The sequence below is a fragment of the Triticum aestivum genome, chromosome 1B (genome assembly GCF_018294505.1).
Source record: "Triticum aestivum cultivar Chinese Spring chromosome 1B, IWGSC CS RefSeq v2.1, whole genome shotgun sequence".
Lineage (NCBI taxonomy): Eukaryota > Viridiplantae > Streptophyta > Magnoliopsida > Poales > Poaceae > Triticum > Triticum aestivum.
The window spans coordinates 48,629,581-48,647,874 of record NC_057795.1 but is presented as its reverse complement, the minus strand read 5'-3'; the positions used below and the strand labels follow the sequence as shown (position 1 = coordinate 48,647,874).

The window sequence follows — 18,294 nt, the reverse complement described above, 5'->3', positions numbered from 1 at the left end:
ATAATGATCATGAAACTTCAGATCAAGTTACTACTGAACCTCGTAGGTCAACCAGAGTAAGATCCACACCAGAGTGGTATGGTAATCCTATTCTGGACGTTATGTTACTTGACCATAACGATCCTACGAACTATGAGGAAGCGATGATGAGCCCAGATTCCGCAAAATGGCTTGAGGCCATGAAATCTGAGATGGGATCCATGTATGAGAACAAAGTGTGGACTTTGGTTGACTTGCCTGATGATCGGCAAGCCATCGAGAATAGATGGATCTTCAAGAAGAAGACTGACGCTAACGGTATTGTTATTGTCTACAAAGCTCGACTTGTCGCGAAAGGTTTTCGACAAGTTCAAGGAGTTGACTACGATGAGACTTTCTCACCCGTAGCGATGCTTGAGTTTGTACGAATCATGTTAGCAATTACCGCATTTTATGATTATGAAATTTGGCAAATGGATGTCAAGACTGCATTCCTGAATGGATTTCTGGAAGAAGAGTTGTATATGATGCAACCAGAAGGTTTTATCAATCCAAAGGATGCTAACAAAGTGTGCAAGCTCCCGCGATCCATTTATGGACTTGTGCAAGCCTCTCTGAGTTGGAATAAAGATTTTCATAGTGTGATCAAATCATATGGTTTTATACAGACTTTTGGAGAAGCCTGTATTTACAAGAAAGTGAGTGGGAGCTCTGTAGCATTTCTAATATTATATGTGGATGACATATTATTGATTAGAAATGATATAGAATTTCTGGATTGTTGACACCGATTTCGGCCAAAGTGAAACACGGTGCTTATATATTATTAAAATAAAATCATTTACATAAAATAAAAAATTGCTGAGTTGCCGAATACGCGGATAAAGTAGCATGATGAATTTATGCTGCGCCGCTCAATATAAAATAACAGACCCGGAAATAAAAGGGAAGGAGCAATATCGTCGCATAAATTAGTGGACATATGACTTTCATACACATACAACATCATCAATGTGAAATTCCAACATTGACACAAATTCAAAGTTCCATAGACGACCCTGATACTGCCAAAATATTATATCATATCTAAGAGCATTATTTGTCACCGCAATTAAATATTGGCACAATAATGTTCTTGTAAAATAATATAACGCGCGACGATATATAAAGAAAATATCAAGCCGTCGAATAAATATCAATGGAAAAATGATTTCCCATGTCACTACAATTAATTTGGCCTAGCTATGCATGGTGCAAGTACTACCAACGTGCATGCATGTGTTAGATCTAGATTAATTATGCGGCGAGATTAAGAAGTAATGGACTAATTACCCAGCCCATGGCCCAAAACACATACGGGTGTCTCCCGGACTGCTAACCCATTCAAAGAGAACTAATAGCCCAATTTAGCTACTTTGATCAAATAGATATTAAGAAATCCACCGAGGAGACTTGGCGTACAATCAGCCACCACGCCCACACTCCCACGTTCCTGCACACGATCTCCAGTACGTGCATGCGTTCGTCTCAGGCGCTGGCCGCCTATATAAAGGCCAGCACACAACGTTGCCAAGGCTGCTGAGGACCCATCCATCGATCACTCACGCACATACATACGCTGCAACGCCGCTCGCCGTCGTCGTTGCCGGCCGTTCGTCTCGCCGTCGTCGCCGCCGGCCGTTCATCTCATCGCCGGCCGCTCCTCATCGTCGTCGCCGTCGCCGTCGCGCCACTCGTTGTTGGCCACACACATCGCCGCCCGATCGTCGTCCATGCCATTCATCGCACATCACCACATCACACATACGTGACCACATCCAAGGCAAGGTGAGAATTCAAGGCAACCCCCATGCTCCATTCTTGATGTATCCCTATTGAATCATATGCCTCAAATAGTATGGGTGTTCTACGTCACTTCACATAGCACATCTAGTTTGGTCTCATGGGATCTAGCATCCCTTGTTGATACAAACCATGGTTAAATGATGTTCATCTTGTTTTGGTCTCGTGGGATCGTGCATCTCATGTTGATACAATTCAATAATAAAAATATGTTCCGTCTTGTTTTGGTCTCATGGCGATCTTGCATCCCATGTTGATACAATTCAAGGTTAAAATATACCCATTGATGATCCTTCCCTTTCACCGGACACCTCATTGCTACCCAAGTAATTTTTTCTTAATTCGGTCTCATGGCGATCTTGATCCCATACTGATACAAATCAAGATGATGCATGACATGCCTAGTGGTCATATATCACTCCTCAATCCTATAATGATGCAAACTAAGTGCACATGATGAAACTAAAATTCATCTTGTTTTGGTCTCATGGCGATCTTGCATCCCATGTTGATACAATTCAAGAATAAAAATATGTCCATCTTGATTTGGTCTCATGGTGATCTTGCATGTCCATGTTGATGCAAGTCAAGACCAAATATTATGCTCATCTTGTTTTGGTCTCATGGCGATCTTGCATCCCATGTTGATACAATTCCAGAATAAAAATATGTCCATCTTGATTTTGTCTTATGGTGATCTTGCATCCCATGTTGATACACATCAAGGATAGAAATATAAATAAAGCTCATACTGATTTGGTTTCATAAAGTCCTATTTTGTTGGAAATTCACACATGTTTCTTCCATATAATTTATAGTCTGGCTAGACCCCTAAACGCATCAGTATAGGGTGTAAACTTGGAGCATGCGGCTATATATTTCTCAAGAAGTAGCATTATACGCTTGGTTTTTGTACTAGTGAAAACCCATGTGAAACAAAGCCATGACAACTCAATATACATGACTTTTGCTCTTCATAGTTTAGGGTCATACATATAGACTTTGAGAATTGTCCAATACTTCATCATGTCCATGCGAAACATATACTGATATATAATTCTGTTTGGTTACACCACAAGCATACAATCTATGCTACGTGGTGATAATACAAGCAAGAAGAAGTCCCGACACTTCATTTGGTTATGCTACATATGGGCACAAAGTTGCTACATGATGTTAGTACTAATACAACTGAAGCGAAACTTTATAAAAGAAATATTCTCATTCAAACCCATATAAATATTTGACTAGATCGACTTAGTCGCATGCCCATATATGACATGTTTGAGACTAGCAAAGCTAGTATTTAAGCATAACGCATATGTCATAATATAATCTCTCATACGGATTAAAATTGTACCATGCATAGAAAAGTAACTAGGGTAGCCTATGTTACTCGCACTAAACATAATATAGTGCGATCGAGTATGTCATCAACAAGTTTCATATAGTCCTCGCATATAATGGCTCGAGGCAACGCTATATACGTTGCTATAAAGTAAACCCAACTCATAAAAATAGTTATGCCCTATATTGCATATATACCGTTAGCCCGACTAGTTAACCATTAAATAAGTCAACTACTACATATTTGCGATGGTTAATGAGCTAGGCATAAACGTGCTACATGAATGAACATTGTCAAATCATGAATGTTGTGCAATGCATATGTTATCATAGACGAAGTTCAAGGCTCTCCGAGTACGCCGACGTCGAAGACAGCGAGGAGGATTTTTATTTCTACATTTTGTAGTTTTCTTTTAATTCTACATTTTGTAGTACTCATGTGTTGTGATGCTATGTAATAGATATATTGGAATTCTTAATCAGAGGTTTTCTCTAAAGAGATGTAATTAACAGATCTTTTATGTAAATGTAAGAATTCTGGAAATAAAGTACCTGCAATGTTTGCTCCTATTTTTATTCTATGCATTTAAACTATTCACTCTGTATTAGTGACGTGGACGCGTGTTCTCACGCCCGCCATTTTCCCGTCATCAGATTCTGGCACGCCCAGTGGGACCTATTTCTCCCCTGATCTTCGAATTCCAACATAGGATTGCAACATATGATTTCTAAAGTACATGAAGTATATAAACATTGTGTATGGTAAATATACTCAGAGAAAACTGATATAAAGTTTTCTTTATTCGAAAGGTATGGATGGCAAGTGCCGCAGTCGGTCACGCTCCACATTGGAGACATTTGGCTTGATGTGCCAGTTGGTCCATGCGCGGCTTCAACAAATCAGCATCTAGATAATATGATTGCATCACCGAATGAACATGATCAAGGAATGGAAGTCTTCGCTCCACTTAAGTTTGGGGGAGGTATGAGGGTAGACAAAGAAGGAAAAGGGAAGGCAATGGACAAACTCCACTATGAGCAACCTATGAATGGGGGCAATACCATGATTATATTTCCATCTTTGTTGTTTCTGCATGGAAAGACGTCAAAGGTTCAGAATAAAGTTCAAGTTGATGCTTCAGAGCCTATTCTTCCACTGGACAATAAATCCATTGGAGAATGCTCTGAGACGGTTCTCAACTTTCCCCTTGAATGCAAGAGAAAGCACCCCAATTCCCATGGCTATGAAACATGTCATGTGAACTCAACATCAACATTGTCAAGTCCCTTGTCGTCATCAGCACCCATTGCATATGATTCCTCTCTGACTTTGTTTGAGTCGATGTGCCCTCATCCTCAACGAAGAAATAATCGCCATGTCAACCTTCACAATATTAAGGTCGGCAAAGTCCGGGTCCAATTCCCCAAGAGTGTGGACAACAATCATCCAGACCACCTTTTTATATCAGCAAGGGTGGTATAAGAATTCATACTATGGTGACTACAAACCCTTCAACAGTTGTTGCCTTCATCAGGTTCATCTGGAAAAAGTATCTTAATCATGCCAAGTGCCGTGTTGTCGGCCTTGACTTTGAATACACTAGATATGTCCACAACAAAGAGCGTAAGAAGCTTCCACTTGAGCAACAAGTTGCTCTCTCTAATCAAGAGCCACAACGTTCTGCTGTCTTGCAGCTTTGTGTGGGCAAGCATTGCCTGATTTACCAGCTATACCAGGCTCAGGGTAGGAGTTTTATCCCACCACTTCTCCGCGGCTTCCTTGACAATGACACAGTTGAATTTGCGGGTGCCGCCATTGGCAGTGACATCGCAAAACTCAAGTTCTATAACTTGGGTATCAGAAAATCCTTCGATGTGCAGGGACTGGGTATCAAGGTTCATAATCAAAAAGTTGGCAACTTGGCTTCATTGGAGAAGCTAGCAAATAAGATTGCAAACATAAGTCTTAAGAAGGACAAAAGCATCACTGTCAGTCAGTGGGAGAAGTCCAACCTGGACCATGACCAGATCAAGTATGCATGCTTGGATGCCTATGCGAGCTTCGAGGTTTATAGGCGACATTCCAACATAACCGGTTATCTTAGAACCCACTGAAATGTTTGTTTTTGGGTGAAATATGTAACTGGTTATCTTAGAGCATGCTGAAATGTTTCTTCCCAAGTAAAGTATGTAAGAAAATGTTGTCGAGTCTTGATCAAGGAAAATATGTACACGACCATTGTTTCTTGATATTATGGTTATGCCTATTTTTCTAGGTGCATTTTTAATATGACGATGCAGGGATGCAAATGTTCTTGTATCATCATAATTTTGTTCTCGTAGAAGACAAGTGAATCTGAATAGAAATGACTTATATTTTGCATTAATGCTCGCAATACAAATGTTGCAACATTATGTGCACTTAATATAAAGAAAATTGTGACACACAAAAAATACACTCCATACCCTCACGAGTCTAAATTGGGGTACCCAAAAAAAATATACACTCCATACCCTCACGAGTCTAAACTGGGGCACCCAAAAAATATATACACTCCATACCTTCACCAGTCTTAACTGGGGCACCCAAAAATTATATACACTCCATACCCTCACGAGTCTAAACTGGGGCACCCAAAAATTATATACACTCCATACCCTCACAAGTCTAAACTGGGGCACCAAAAAAATATATACACTCCATACCCTCACGAGTCTAAACTGGGGCACCTAAAAATTATATACACTCCATACCCTCACGAGTCTAAACCGGGGCACCCAAAAATTATATACACTCCATACCCTCACGATTCTAAACTGGGGCACAAAAAAAATTACTCTAACGACTTACGAGTATAAACTGTGATGCAGAGAAAATAAATTATCGAGCGTACTCCATACCCTCATGAGTATAAATTGGGGTACCCAAAAATTATATACACTCCATACCCTCATGAGTCTAACTGGGGCACAAAAATTTAATTACTCCAACGACTTACAAGTATAAACTGCGAGGCAAAAAAAATCATGAAAAACACTCCATACCCTCACGAGTCTAAACTGGGGAAGATAGGAAAAAATATACTCCAATAACTCACGAGTATAAACTGTGGCATAAAAACAAATAAACTACAATGACTTACGAGTATAAACTGTGATGCAAAAGAAAACTATAATCCAAAATACTCCAACAACTTACGAGTATAAACCGTGATGCCAAAAAAATATAATCCAAAATACTCCAACAACTTACGATTATAAACTGTGATGCGAAAAAAATCAAGTGTACTCCATACCTTCACGAGTCTAAGCTGGGGCACACATAAAAAAAAATACTCCATACCCTGAGGAGTCTAAACTAGGGCACAAAACAATTAATTACTCCAACGACTTACGAGTATAAACTGTGATGCAAAGAAAAGAAATCATCAATCATACTCCATACGCTCATGAGTATAAACTGGGGCACACAAAATGTCACTCCAATAAACTCACGAGTATAAACTGTGGCGTAAACAAAATCACTCCAATAAACTTACGAGTCTATACTGTGGCACTTAAAATAAAAATAAATAAATTTCGCTCCAATATCTTACGAGTTTAAACTGTGACATTTCAGAAAATGTTCCATACCATCACGAGCTTAAACTAAAAAAATGAATCAAGAAATAATAAGGCTACGAGCCATAAACAACAAAACTGTAAATAAATGAAGATTGCAACATGAAATGTATAGGGTCGTTTAAGCTAGCTCATGCGCTAGTATAGAAAATCCATATGAAGAGGGCTTAGCTAAATAAAAGTGTTGCATTGTAAGCAATCATGTGTGAATAATACAAATGACATGGCCGAGATAAGCAAAAAAAAGATGGAAAATAATAAAGCAAAGCAAAAAAGGGGTTTCAGTTTGGCGCAGAACGCCAATTCTTCAAGTTGCCGATGATGCTTGCAATTTCGCTGCCTAGCGAGGATACTTTCTCCTCAAGAACCTTCAATTCCTGTACACTTTTTGCATTGACCTCAAGCAAAATTTCATGCAGCTTCTTGGCTTCGGATTTCTTCGCTGATTGTTCCAACTCCAGCTGCATAATAGCTTCTTCAGTCACCCGCAACATGGAGGTAGCTGCCTTAAGTTGCACACCAAGGTCTTCCACGACCTTCTCCTCTTCACACTGCTTCTTCAAGGCTAAATTTTCTTGGACGTAGCTTTCAAAGTGTCTTCAAGCAATCCACTTTCTGACTCCGCTGCATTAACAACGTCAGCTTGTTTCTCAGAATGATTATCACTTCCCTTGCGAGCTCCTTGCATTTCATTTGACAAAGAAATAAGCTTTTGCAAGTCTGTGCGAACAGTGGCAATTCGGGGAACAACGACCCCACTTGGCAGCATCAAATAAACTGTTTGAAGAATGTCGCGGCGTTGAGGTTCTGTCATAGTGGAATCGTCTAAGCCTTGGATGGCCCTCGTCAGCATCCTGTCAATGGTCTCTACAAAAAGCTCAGTGGTAGAAGAAACATCTGTGGACGCCATTGCCAACTGAGTGGATGTTTCCTCGTCCACAACTGGAGCATCCTCTGCAATAAATAAATAATCTTGCAAAAAAATTTACAGTATAGCAAACAAATGAATAAGAGCTATATAAAGCTACCATGTGTATAAGTAGACAAAGTGTTTAAATCATGAGCCGTTGGAGGTAGGTTTGAGTCTGGACGTGGCGAAATAATGGGAGAATCAGAAGTCGAGCTTGATATGCTATAATCATCAACGGTCAAATTATGTAGGTCTCCCAAACCATGATCTATGTCTCCACTGAATACTCCATCGAGTACTGCACCACTAAGGTCACACATGTGTAGAGGCACGTCCAATTCTATTGGACCAAAAACACTCTCAACATCCATGGCATCAATCTTGCTTCTGATGGCGGGCCTTGCTTCCTCCAAAGAGCTATTTTCAGTCATGTAAGCTTTATCTTCCCCATCAGTCAAAGTCTTTTGGACAGAATAGGAGCATGTAGCAGCATCCTTAACATTTCGCTTCTTCTATTGAAAGGAGATATAGAAGAAAATGAGACAAAGAAAGGAGCAAACAAAATATGGCAATACCAAATATATATAGATGTATATATCTCATCTTTTTAGAGTTGGTTAAAGGTTCATCATTTGAGAGGAAGATGGATAGAATGGGGCGCCAGTGGTCCATAATTCTCCTTTCATTCAATTTGATGGTTGCAATATGCTCTTCCTTACTCCTGGCGGAGACTTCCTTTATAACATCAAAATCATTTTCTGAAAGGTTGCGAGGAATTATGTATTCCTCCCCGTGTCTCAGAAAATTATGTTTTCGTGGATTATAATTCGGACCATTCGAAATGCCCGGACAAAGAGTATTGAATATGTTGTTAAATGGTTTCATAAATCCCACCCACCAGTTGTTCCAGGCCACAGAAGAAAATGCCTCATGCGCATCATTAAGAAGGTACCGGAACTCTCCTTGGTCCGAGCGTAACAAATGCAACCAATAGGCATATGCAACACCAGTATCCTCCTTTGTGTACACGCTGACCAACAGAGCATAGGGCACTTGTTTTCTCAAAGTAAGTTGTCGTGCAACTCGATCAGGATGATATGGCTCCGCTATGCAAAGATCATCAACATCAGTAGCACGCCTCCATGGAAGCATACCCCGATGTGAAGAAATGGTGAAGGACCTTTGCAACTGATCCACCCCGACTAAGTTCTTTGGAGTATAAGGATTCCAAAAAATATTGGCTCTGTCATCAAAGAAAATGCGTGCCCTAGCAGGACTGAAAGTTATGGGAACCCGTAACATAGTTTTAACCATGGTTGGTTGCATCGGCAATTGCTTAACATCTGGAAGATGTTTCCCTTTCACTTTGTCCTTAAATTGTTTTCTTAGATAAAGACCCATCCACCCTGCGATATAATGCACTGGCCAAATCCTTTTCTCATAAGAGGGAGCGACGGGGTGCATACTAATCCTTCGAAGAGAATAATACAATGAACAAAGTGCTGAGGGAGCCAAAGAGATCTTGCGACCCGAAACAATCCAAGAGGCCATAAGAAGGACACCGGGACGAATATAAGGCCCCCCACCAACAACCACGTAAGAGCAAAGCCAGTGGGCTATAAAAGCCGCAATGTACATGTGCTGTTCCCGAAGGGAGGTGAAAGATGAAGTGTGTTCGCGTTTGTTATGGAAATGGTCACACCAAACTTGAAAAGTCACACTCCCGTTTTCGCGGCTAAGCCAGTAGAATTCTTCTAAAAGGCCAGATAAGAAATTTGAGAACATAAGCTTTGAAGGTTCTAGATCATCTATCGAGGGAACATATTCTTCGTACGGATCTCCAACTGAAGGAATACCCGACATTAGAAGCATGTCAAGCAGAGTCACAGTGCGTTCACCGGATGAAAAAAGAAAAGTATTTGTTTGTGGATCCCATCTTTCTAGTAATGACCTTAGTAGCGAATCTGAAACTTCATATTCACCGAGGGAGCAATAAATGGCCCCATATATGTAATCGGTGTTCTCCGCTTCTCCTTTCAAACAAAACGAGTAGTTATTAAATATAGAGATGCCCCACTCAACATAGCCTTTGGGTTGCGGAACATACTCGACTGTGTGACCATCCCAACCTAGATCTTTTGCTACCATCCTGGTCCCTAGGGTGTAGGCTTCATGATCAGGTTTAGGATAAGGTGCTAGTGGATGAAAAGAATAGTCACTAAGAGTAGACCCCACATTCCAACCACGAGGATGGCGCGTCAAATCCGCATGTGCGAGCACCTGCTGTTTGATCACTAGGTTGACCTCTTCACTAGTATTAGGCTCATATAGATGCCGCTCAGCTAACTGACAAATTGATAGTTCATTGGAAGGAACAGACCCTTCACCATGCGCCATCTATATGCAAAAAAGGCATAAAATGAATACGATGGCATGTGTATGTGTAAAAGAAACGCCTAGTTAAAAAAAGAAGGGAACGTCATGGTGTGTTACCTAGCTTTATTAGCAACTATCTTCAGCCAACAATTTAAATACTTTCCCTGTAAAAAAAAGGGAACACTCGAGTAAATAAAAGACATCAGACCCAAGCATATGATGTATATGTTGCAAAAAAAAGAGAACATGTTTTTGAAATAATATATATGTGACGCTTATAATCGTCTCCACGGTCATACGACGGACCAAGCCCACATAGGGACTTGCCGAAACGCCCACCGTGAGAAAAAAACATATTGCTGGCATAATATATACACCTGGCATTTGTAATCATCTCCACGGTTGTACGACGGACCAAGCCCCCATAAGGACTTGCCGGAACGCCAGCCGGAGAGAAATCATATTTTCGACACACATGCTGGGCTTGTTGTTCTCGAAGGTCGTACGACGGACCAAGCCCATACAGGGACTTGCCGGGACGCCAACCGTAAAAAAAACATATTTTTGACATAATATATACATCGCGCTTGTAGTCATCTCCACGGTCGTACGACGGACCAAGCCCATATAGGGACTTGCCGGAACGCCAACAGGAAGGAAATCATATTTTTGACATATATGCTATGCTTTCTGGTCTCGAGGTTGTACGACGGACCAAGTTCATACAAACTTGCCGGCACGCCAACCGCGAGACCAATATATTGCTTGATCACACATGTAAGTTCAAGTAAAGTGCCATATAAACGTATCCAAATGAAATTGCCATGATGATGTGCGTGCATGTCTATTGTACATATCCTACTTCAAATAAAATTGAACAGGAAAAGGACAGGCTCGGAGTGTTACCTGGCCGGAAAGCAAACGGGCGATCTATTCTACTAGATTGTAATCACCTCACCTAAAAAACAAAAGGGAGAGAAGGGAAGTCAGGTTAAGATGCATGAATAATCTACTCCTAAGGGAAGCAATCACGTACTCACCAACATCTAAGGCAGAAAGCAATCTGCACCTTCCTGGGAGTTGCTAGCTTCCGCGCCTAGAAAAAAGCAAATCGGAGTTCAGCTAGATGACGGAGACGCAAGGATAGATGCCATCACTGCCTTAATCGCGATACGTACCCGAAGTTTGCCGGAGAGCAGAGTCTGATCAAGATCGGCAAAGCGCCGTATAGTTACAAGCAAACCAAAGCCCAGAGGATGTGAAAATAGAAGAAAATACGCTTGGTTTGTTATTAAATGAACGACAAGAGAGATGCTCGGCAGTACGTGGATGGGATATTGGCAGCTACCTGTGGATAACTTGTTGTTAAATCGCAAGACCTTATCCTTGAGAATCTCAACTAATTTCCAACCTGAGCCAACAGCCCTCCAGGATTAAGTCCTTATCCAATTGTCATAACAGACTTTTAAAATAATGCATGTACAACGCACCTGGCCGAACATGAAGCCGACCACTTTAAAAGTACGCGTACACTACCAGGATTAAGCCAAATCTTGCAGGCACGTAAAAAAAAAGATACATATATTTTCGAGCTCTGAATCCAAATAAAAATATATATATATATTCGCATTCTGACCTCGAGGGGCATCTGTTGACACCGATTTCGGCCAAAGTGAAACACGGTGCTTATATATTATTAAAATAAAATCATTTACATAAAATAAAAAATTGCTGAGTTGCCGAATACGCGGATAAAAATAGCATGATGAATTTATGCTGCGCCGCTCAATATAAAATAACAGACCCGGAAATAAAAGGGAAGGAGCAATATCGTCGCATAAATTAGTGGACATATGACTTTCATACACATACACCATCATCAACGTGAAATTCCAATGTTGACACAAATTCAAAGTTCCATAGACGACCCTGATACTGCCAAAATATTATATCATATCTAAGAGCATTATTTGTCACCGCAATAAAATATTGGCACAATAATGTTCTTGTAAAATAATATAACGCGCGACGATATATAAAGAAAATATCAAGCCGTCGAATAAATATCAATGGAAAAATGATTTCCCATGTCACTATAATTAATTTGGCCTAGCTATGCATGGTGCAAGTACTACCAACGTGCATGCATGTGTTATGTCTAGATTAATTATGCGGCGAGATTAAGAAGTAATGGACTAATTACCCAGCCCATGGCCCAAAACACATACGGGTGTCTCCCGGACTGCTAACCCATTCAAAGAGAACTAATAGCCCAATTTAGCTACTTTGATCAAATAGATATTAAGAAATCCACCGAGGAGACTTGGCGTACAATCAGCCACCACGCCCACACTCCCACGTTCCTGCACACGATCTCCAGTACGTGCATGCGTTGGTCTCAGGCGCTGGCCGCCTATATAAAGGCCAGCACACAACGTTGCCAAGGCTGCTGAGGACCCATCCATCGATCACTCACGCACATACATACGCTGCAACGCCGCTCGCCGTCGTCGTCGCCGGCCGTTCGTCTCGCCGTCGTCGCTGCCGGCCGTTCATCTCGTCGCCGGCTGCTCCTCGTCGTCGTCGCCGTCGCCGTCGCGCCACTCGTCGTTGGCCACACACATCGCCGACCGATCGTCGTCCGCGCCATTCATCGCCGGTTGCTCACCATCTGCATCGCCCACGAGCTGCTCTACACGGACGGCTGCTCATCTACATCACCACATCACACATACGTGACCACATCCAAGGCAAGGTGAGAATTCAAGGCAACCCTCATGCTCCATTCTTGATGTATCCCTGTTGAATCATATGCCTCAAATAGTATGGGTGTTCTACGTCACTTCACATAGCACATCTAGTTTGGTCTCATGGGATCTAGCATCCCTTGTTGATACAAACCATGGTTAAATGATGTTCATCTTGTTTTGGTCTCATGGGATCGTGCATCTCATGTTGATACAATTCAATAACAAAAATATGTTCCGTCTTGTTTTGGTCTCATGGCGATCTTGCATCCCATGTTGATACAATTCGAGGTTAAAATATACCCATTGATGATCCTTCCCTTTCACCGGACACCTCATATATGTTCGGTGCTACCCAAGTAATTTTTGTTTGATTCGGTCTCGTGGCGATCTTGATCCCATACTGATACAAATCAAGATGATGCATGACATGCCTAGTGGTCATATATCACTCCTCAATCCTATAATGATGCAAACTAAGTGCACATGATGAAACTAAAATTCATCTTGTTTTGGTCTCATGGCGATCTTGCATCCCATGTTGATACAATTCAAGAATAAAAATATGTCCATCTTGATTTGGTCTCATGGTGATCTTGCATGTCCATGTTGATGCAAGTCAAGACCAAATATTATGCTCATCTTGTTTTGGTCTCATGGCGATCTTGCATCCCATGTTGATACAATTCCAGAATAAAAATATGTCCATCTTGATTTTGTCTTATGGTGATCTTGCATCCCATGTTGATACACATCAAGGATAGAAATATAAATAAAGCTCATACTGATTTGGTTTCATAAAGTCCTATTTTGTTGGAAATTCACACATGTTTCTTCCATATAATTTATAGTCTGGCTAGACCCCTAAACGCATCAGTATAGGGTGTAAACTTGGAGCATGCGGCTATATATTTCTCAAGAAGTAGCATTATACGCTTGGTTTTTGTACTAGTGAAAACCCATGTGAAACAAAGCCATGACAACTCAATATACATGACTTTTGCTCTTCATAGTTTAGGGTCATACATATAGACTTTGAGAATTGTCCAATACTTCATCATGTCCATGCGAAACATATACTGATATATAATTCTGTTTGGTTACACCACAAGCATACAATCTATGCTACGTGGTGATAATACAAGCAAGAAGAAGTCCCGACACTTCATTTGGTTATGCTACATATGGGCACAAAGTTGCTACATGATGTTAGTACTAATACAACTGAAGCGAAACTTTATAAAAGAAATATTCTCATTCAAACCCATATAAATATTTGACTAGATCGACTTAGTCGCATGCCCATATATGACATGTTTGAGACTAGCAAAGCTAGTATTTAAGCATAACGCATATGTCATAATATAATCTCTCATACGGATTAAAATTGTACCATGCATAGAAAAGTAACTAGGGTAGCCTATGTTACTCGCACTAAACATAATATAGTGCGATCGAGTATGTCATCAACAAGTTTCATATAGTCCTCGCATATAATGGCTCGAGGAATGCTATATATGTTGCTATAAAGTAAACCCAACTCATAAAAATAGTTATGCCCTATATTGCATATATACCGTTAGCCCGACTAGTTAACCATTAAATAAGTCAACTACTACATATTTGCGATGGTTAATGAGCTAGGCATAAACGTGCTACATGAATGAACATTGTCAAATCATGAATGTTGTGCAATGCATATGTTATCATAGACGAAGTTCAAGGCTCTCCGAGTACGCCGACGTCGAAGACAGCGAGGAGGATTTTTATTTCTACATTTTGTAGTTTTCTTTTAATTCTACATTTTGTAGTACTCATGTGTTGTGATTCTATGTAATAGATATGTTGGAATTCTTAATCAGGGGTTTTCTCTAAGGAGATGTAATTAACAGATCTTTTATGTAAATGTAAGAATTCTAGAAATAAAGTACCTACAATGTTTGATTCTATTTTTATTCTATGCATTTAAGTTTCATTCTGTATCAGTGACGTGGACGCGTGTTCTCATGCCCGCTATTTTCCCGTCATCATGGATAGCATAAAAGGACACTTGAATAAGAGTTTTTCAATGAAAGACCTCGGTAAAGCTGCTTATATATTGGACATCAAAATCTATAGAGATAGATTAAGACGCTTAATTGGACTTTCACAAAGCATATACCTTGATAAGATATTGAAGAAGTTCAAAATGGACCAGTCAAAGAAAGGGTTCTTGCCTGTGTTACAAGGTGTGAAGTTGAGTGAGACTCAATGCCCGACCACTGCAGAAGATAGAGAGAAAATGAAAGCCATTCCCTATGCTTCAGCCATAGGTTCTATTATGTATGCAATGCTATGTACCAGACCTGATGTGTGCCATGCTATAAGTATAGTAGGGAGGTACAAAAGTAATCCAGGAGTGGATCACCGGACAGGGTCAGGAACATCCTGAAATACTTGAAAAGGACTAAGGATATGTTTCTAGTTTATGAGGTGACAAAGAGCTCGTCGTAAATAGTTACTTCGATGCAAGCTTAAACACTGATCCGGATGACTCTAAGTCACAAATCAGATACGTGTTTATATTGAATGGCGGAGCTGTCAGTTGGTGCAGTTCTAAGCAGAGCGTCGTGGCGGGATCTACGTGTGAAGCGGAATACACAGATGCTTCGGAAGCAGCAAATGAAGGAATCTGGATGAAGGAGTTCATATCCGATCTAGGTGTCATACCTAGTGCATCGGGTCCAATGGAAATCTTTTGTGAAAATACTGGAGCAATTGCCTTGGCGAAGGAATCCAGATTTCACAAGAGAATCAAGCACATCAAGAGACGCTTCAATTCCATTCGTCATCAAGTGTCGGAGGAGGACATAGAGATTTGCAAGATACATATGGATCTGAATGTTGCAGACCTGTTGACTAAGACTCTCTCACGAGCAAAACATGATTAGCACCAAGACTCCATGGGTGTTAGAATCATTACTATGTGATCTAGATTATTGACTCGAGTGCAAGTGGGAGACTGAAGGAAATATGCCCCAGAGGCAATAATAAATTTGTTATTTATATTTCCTTATACCATGATAAATATTTTTATTATTCATGCTAGAATTGAATTAACTCGAAACTTAGTACATGTGTGAATACATAGACAAACAGAGTGTCACTAGTATGCCTCTACTTGACTAGCTCATTGATCAAAGATGGTTAAGTTTCCTAGCCATAGACATGAGTTGTCATTTGATGAACAGGATCACATCATTAGAGAATGATGTGATTGACATGACCCATTCGTTAGCCTAGCACTATGATCGTTTAGTTTATTTCTATTGCTTTCTTCATGACTTATACATGTTCCTATAACTATGAGATTATGCAACTCCCGAATACCGGAGGAACACTTAGTGTGCTATCAAACTTCACAATGTAACTAGGTGATTATAAAAATGCTCTATAGGTGTCTCCGAAGGTGTTTGTTGGGTTGGCGTAGATCGAGATTAGGATTTGTCACTCTGTGTTTCGGAGAGGTATCTCAGGGTCCTCTCGGTAATGCACATCACTATAAGCCTTGCAAGCAATGTGACTAATGAGTTAGTTGCGGGATGATGCATTACGGAACGAGTAAAGAGACTTGCCAGTAATGATATTGAACTAGGTATGATGATACCGACGATCGAATCTCGGGCAAGTAACATACCGATGACAAAGGGAACAACGTATGTTGTTATGCGGTTTTGACCGATAAAGATCTTCATAGAATATGTAGGAACCAATATGAGCATCCAGGTTCCGCTATTGGTTATTGACCAGAGATGAGTCTCGGTCATGTCTACATAGTTCTCGAACACGTAGGGTCCGCACACTTAACGTTCGATGATGATCGATATTATGAGTTTGTGTGTTTTGATGTACCGAAGGTAGTTCGGAGTCCCAGATGTGATCACGGACATGTGGAGGAGTCTTGAAATGGTCGAGACATGAAGATTAATATATTGGAAGGTTATGTTTGGACACCGGAATGGTTTCAGATAAGTTCGGGCATTTACCGGAGTATCGGGATGTTATTGAAACCCCCGAGGAGTCTATGGGCCTTATTGGGCCTTAGTGGAAGAGAGGGGGAGGCGGCCAGGTGGAGGGTGCGCCTCCCCAAGCCCAATTCGAATTAGGGTGGGGGGCCGGCCCCCCTTCCTTCTCTCCCTCTCCCTCTTCCTTCTTCTCCTACTCCAACTAGGAAAGGGGGAAACCTACTCCTACTGGGAGTAGGAATCCCCCCCTTGGGCGCGCCCCTTGTAGGCCGACCCTCTCCTCCTCCCCTCCTTTATATACGGGGGAGGGGGGCACCCCATAGACACACAAGTTGATTGGTTAGCCATGTGCGGTCCCTCCCCCATTATATTCCACCTCGGTCATATCGCCGTGGTGCTTAGGCGAAGCCCTGCACTGGTAAGTTCATCATCACCGTCGCCACACCGTCGTGCTGATGGAACTCTCCCTCGGCCTCAACTGGATCAAGAGTACAAGGGACGTCATCAAGCTGAACGTGTGCTGAACACGGAGGTGCTGTACGTTCGGTGCTGAGATTGGTCGGATTGTGAAGACGTACGACTACATCAACCGTGTTGATATAACGCTTCCGCTTTCGGTCTACGAGGGTACATGGACACACTCTCCCCGCTTGTTGCTTTGCATCACCTAGATAGATCTTGCGTTATCGTAGGATTTTTTATGAAATTACTGCGTTTCCCAACAAAAGTTGAGAGCATAACATGCATCACACACACCCATGTCACACACACACGCACGGTGCACATCACACAAATGGACACACACACACACACACACATCACAAGGAGGGGGAAGGAACAGAGTGACTGCGTAAGGAGAGAGGCACATGATGGTGGCGAGATGCGTCTGTCCGGTGATGGTACGACTGGCCGATGCCGGTCTTGGGCGGATGGAGGCGATCTGGGATGGCAAGAGGATGGCGGCAGACGTCCCTGCGGATGGAGGCCGAGTTCCTGCACTACGCGAACAGGGATACCGACGACGTCTTATTTGATTCGTCGACCGGTGTCCGCCGAGAGGCCGATGGCCGGGGTTGGGGCAGGTGACGGCGGCGAAGAGATCGAGGAACCCAAGCGGGTGGGTGGGGACTGTGTGTTCAGCAGGGACAAGTGAGGAGGATGAGAAAAGAAACGTACCGGGCAGTGGCAATTCGTATGTATAATGAACTTTAGTGGGGAAGGGGGGTAAACTTGTCTTTTGCTGATTTGGAGCCAGCTCTTGCTGGAAGAAGCCCAAAATCTGGGCGGATCCTATTTGGCACTTCAGGCGCCCGTTCGACGGATCCTGTTTGGCATTGCACGCGCCCGTTCCTATTGTTTTCACAAACAGACGCGTGAAGGCGCGTCTAGTTGGGCTCAACCCATCTTCCCTTTTTTCCTTTTTGTAAAACAAAAAATATATGCCCGTCCGTTGGTACTCAAACAAGCG

At 41.7% G+C, this 18,294-nt stretch overlaps 1 long non-coding RNA gene across 1 annotated transcript; it reads right to left on the bottom strand.

The window, feature by feature from the left end:
* Positions 1 to 9,384: 9,384 nt before the first annotated feature.
* LOC123086123 (uncharacterized) lies at positions 9,385 to 11,397 on the bottom strand. The gene is made up of 4 exons (XR_006440511.1): positions 11,254 to 11,397; positions 11,116 to 11,171; positions 10,982 to 11,033; positions 9,385 to 10,239 (listed from the first exon to the last, which is right to left on the bottom strand). It is a non-coding gene; the product is annotated as an uncharacterized lncRNA (long non-coding RNA).
* Between the last annotated feature and the right edge of the window lie 6,897 nt (positions 11,398 to 18,294).